Source organism: Microtus ochrogaster, unplaced genomic scaffold (assembly GCF_000317375.1).
Source record: "Microtus ochrogaster isolate Prairie Vole_2 unplaced genomic scaffold, MicOch1.0 UNK31, whole genome shotgun sequence".
Classification (NCBI taxonomy): Eukaryota; Metazoa; Chordata; class Mammalia; order Rodentia; family Cricetidae; genus Microtus; species Microtus ochrogaster.
This window is the reverse complement of record NW_004949129.1, coordinates 2,088,305-2,093,140: the sequence shown is the minus strand read 5'-3', so window position 1 is coordinate 2,093,140 and position 4,836 is coordinate 2,088,305.

Genomic DNA, 4,836 nt, shown 5'->3' with positions numbered 1-4,836 from the left:
GAAGAAGAAGAAGAAGAAGAAGAAGAAGAAGAAGAAGAAGAAGAAGAAGAAGAAGAAGAAGAAGAAGAAGAAGAAGAAGAAGAAGAAGAAAATAGTGGTTGGTGCCTGTAATCCCAGCATTCAAGAGGCTGAAGCAGGAGAATAGCTTAAATTTAAAACCAACTTGGCCTACAGAATGAATTTCAGATCAGCCAAGGTTAAACTGAGACTGTGCCATTATGAAAAACAAAACGGGCTAGGTTTGATGGTATACCCCTTTAATCACAGTGCTCAGGAGGATTTTGTGAGTTTAAGGTCAGTCTGATGTGCATAGTTCTAGGTTAGTCATAACCACATACTAAGACTCTGTCCAGAGGGGAAAAAAGTTGGGAAGATGGTTCATTGAGTAAATATGTCTGCCACATAAGCATGAGGGCCTGAGTTCAGATCCCCCACAAACACATTTGTAACCCAGTATTGGGGTAGGGTGGAAACAGGTGGGTCTCCAGAGTTTACCAGCCATCCTGACCAGTTGGTGACTCTGGTTCAGTGAGAGATCCTGCGTCCAAAAAATAAGGTGAAGAGTGATAGAGGAAGATGCCTCAACCTCTAGGATCTGCATGCATAATCACACATGTACCCACACATATTTTGTGTCTATATTACACATATACACACAAAAACAGGAGGCCCCTGAATGGTATCACTTTGCAAAACTAATAAAATGTATCGATAATATTGGCACAGTCCATTAATCTTGTAAATATTTTGTGTTTTCAATTATCTGTGTGTGTCTTGGGGGTGGCGTATGCATCATGCATATGGAGGTCAGAGAACTACCTATGGAAGTTGATTTTTCTCCTACCATGTGGGTCCTGGTGATGGAACTCAGGTTGTCAGACTTGGTGACAAGGAGACTTGACTTGCTGACCTATCTCACTGGCCCCAAGATAGTTGTAGTTTTACTAAGCATATGCATGTGAGTGAATAAGTGCTATACAGTTTTATGTGTTCCATTTATATATCCACCTCTACAGTGAAACTGCTGAGCAGAGGAGCTGGAGTGTAGCTTGGTGGTAGAGGCCCTTCCCCAGCTTGCCTAGCTTTCCCAAGGCTCTGAGTTCAGTCTCCAGTACCCACAGAAAGGAAGGGAAAGAGTGAGAAAGAATGATTTGTAGTTACATCACAGAATCCCATGTGTTTAAGATCACACCCATTCCCACCCCCATTATGTGTACATAATATGGAGTCAATTCTCTCATTTCCAGGGTTCGACCCTAGATCGTAAATTTACATAGTCAGCAAGAACCTTTATCTACTGAATCATCAGGCCAGCCATCTACCCATGTCTTAATTCTTGGTGCCGTTAACCTTCCCTCTTCTAAAACTTTACCACTTCAAAGGTGCAATCAATCTGTAACATTTTAGGATTAGCTTTTTTCATGCAGTATAATTCCTGGAGACCCATCCAAATTTTTGTATATAACAGTGCTTTATTCTTTTTTTTTTAGTCCATGGTATAGATAGATCACCACCACTTTATTATGTTCTAGCCTAGCCTATTCTGTTTTTGAGACAGGGTCTTATATATCCCATACTGGCCTTGAACTTCCTATATAGCCAGGGATGATGCTGGACTTCCTAGTTCTGGGATTACAAGTGTACAGCTCCACACATAGTTTATACCATTGATTTAGCCATTCATCTGTTGATGGACAACTGAGCTAATTCTGCTTTTTGGGCTACAAATAAGTTCCTTGAACATTGTCTCCAGGTTTTTCTGTGAACATAATTATTTTTAGGATATGTTTATTACTTTATTATGACACATTTATCTATATTTTATTTTTTAATTTTATTGATTTTTATTAAGCTCTACATTTTCTCTACTCCCCTCCCTGTCTCTTCCTTCCCCTTCAACCCTCTTCCAAGGTCCCCATGCTCCCAGTTTACTCAGGAGATCTTGTCTTTTTCCCATGTAGATTAGATCTATGTATGTCTCAGGGGCCTCATTGTTGTCTAGGTTCTCTGGGATTGTGATTTGTAAGCTGGTTTTCTTTGCTTTATGTTTTAAAACCATTTATGAGTGAGTACATGTGATAATTGTCTTTCTAGGTGTGGGTTACCTCACTCAAAATAATGTTTTCTAGCTCCATCGATTTGTCTTTAAAATTCAAGATGTTGTTATTTTCTCTGCTGTGTAGTACTCCATTGTGTAAATGTACCACATTTTCCTTATCCATTCTTCAGTCAAGGGGCATTTAGGTTGTTTCCATGTTCTGGCTATGACAAACAATACTGCTATGAACATAGTTGAGCACATGTCCTTGTGGCACGATTGAGCATCCTTTGTATATATACAAAGTGGTATTACTGGGTCTTGAGGAAGGTTGTTTCTTTTTGTTTTTTTGTTGTTTTTTTTTTTTGTTTTGTTTTGTTTTGATTTTTCGAGACAGGGTTTCTCTGTGGTTTTGGAGCCTGTCCTGGAACTAGCTCTTGTAGACCAGGCTGGTCTCGAACTCAGAGATCAGCCTGCCTCTGCCTCCCGAGTGTTGGGATTAAAGGCGTGCGACACCACCACCCGGCGGAAGGTTGTTTCCTAATTTTCTGAGAAATCGACACACTGGCGTCCAAAGGAGCTGTACCAGCTTGCACTCCTACCAGCAATGCAGGAGTGTTCCCTTTATTCCACAACCTCTCTAGCATAAGTTGTCATCAGTGTTTTTGATCTTGTTCATTCTTACAGGTGTAAGATGGAATCTCAGAGTTGTTTGGATTTGCATTTTTCTGTTGACTAAGGATGTTGAGCATTTCCTAAAGTATATTTCAGCCATTTAAAATTCCTCTGTTGAACGTTCTCTGTTTAGGTCTGTTCTCCATTTTTTTATTGGATTATTTGTTCTTTTGGTGTCCAATTTTTTGAGTTTTTTGTATATTTTGGAGATCAGCCCTCTGTCTAATGTGGGGTTGGTGAAGATCTTTTCCCATTTTGTAGGCTGTTGTTTTGTCTTGTTGACTCTGTCCTTTGCTTTACAGAAGCTTTTCAGTTTCAGGAGGTCCCATTTATTAATTGTTTCTCTCAGTGTCTGTGCTGCTGGGGTTCTATTTAGGAAGTGGTTCCCTGTGCCAATGCGTTCAAGTGTACTTCCCACTTTCTCTTCCAATGCGTTCAAGTGTACTTCCCACTTTCTCTTCTATGAGGTTCAGTGTGGCTGGCTTTTTGTTGAGGTCTTTGATCCATTTGGACTTGAGTTTTGTGCATGGTGATAAATATGGATCTAGAACATAATTATTTTTTTTCTTTTGAGACAGGGTCTCACTCACTGTGTAGATTTGGCTGGCCTGGAACTTGCTATGTAGAACAGGCTGGCTCATGGCTGCCACTGCTTCCCTATTACTGGAATCAAAGGTATACACCACTGTGCTCAGTAAACATAAACATTTTTAACATTACAAAGTTTTGCTGATCAATAAAGTTTTCTCATTTTGTATTCACTAGCAATGAGTTAAATAGCCCGTTTCTTAAATGTTTTATAGTCACAATTATTAAACTTCTTGACCCTTTGGTCATGGCATTATTATCTCCATTTTGTAAATGAGGATATTTGAAGCTCATAGTAAGTCATTTTCCCAAGATCACTTGCTGTTAAGTGGCAAAGAAGAACTTGGATTCCAAGATAACTGAGCCCTTTCTACCACATCAGACATTGTCAGACTGGAGGCCTCTACATTTAGCTAAGGTTTCTGGGAAGAGTATGGGCAGTACTGGCAGAGAGAGATGCTGGAGGCGAGGATATTTTTGGGACAACATTGGTTCATAGACTCAGAGCAGCTGTACTGAAAAGTGAAGATGCTATGGTGTATACCCCTGATGTGATTTCCCCTTTAGCAGAGGCTGATATGAATGTAGCCCTTGAGCAATGTCCTTACTGACCTGACACCTGAAATGGGAAAGGAGGATCTGGCTTTTGAATGCATATCAAAGATCTTCCTTGGAAATGGAGTTGAATGTATCTCAGGTCAGAGGAGCTGGAGGTCCATAGCGAGTGAGCTCTATTCCAGAGGGGTAAAGCACGTCGTTGGTGCTTTTTTTGTTGTGTTGTTTTGTTTTGCGAGATAGGGTTTCTCAGTGTAGCCTTGGCTGTCTTGGAACTTGCTCTGTAGACCAGGCTACCCTCGAACTCACTGAGATTCTCCTGGCTCTGCCTCCCGAGTGCTGACATTAAAGGCGTGTGCCACTACTGCCCCACTTGTTGTTTTTAATGACAAGGGGACTACAGTTCCTTTAGACACACACACACATACTCTTTCCGTGAGCACTGTGGAGAGAGACTGCCAGTCCATTTCATAGTCTTAACTTTACCCCTGTGCTTTTTTCCCAATATCATGGATATCTAGGTCCAGAGAAGCTAGAGAAATCATCTGCTCCTCAGCCATAGACACAGGTTGAAGATAAGTGGAAATCTATGATAGACAGTAAAGATGCCAACTTGCAACCTAGCAGGGGGAGCGCATTTCTTTAGTCCCAGCGCTTAGGAGGCAGAAGCAGGCAGTTAGAGGCCAGTTTGGTCTACAGAGCAAGATTCAGGACAGCCAGGGCTACACCAACAAACCCTAAAAACCAAACAAAAAGATGCCAGCTTACAAGAGAGGAAGTTTTGCTCCTCAGAGCCTCCATCTACTTCAAGGCTACCACCTTCCACTTCCTGCTGGTGGTGTTGGCTCTTGTGTGAATGACTTTGCCGTTGTTCCCTTGACCTTTTCCAGTAGCTGTGAACCATAACATCCCCACTCCACCCCCAATTACTTACGGTTTCAGAACCAAAGTGATATTCTCTCTCTCCTCTCCCCTCTCTT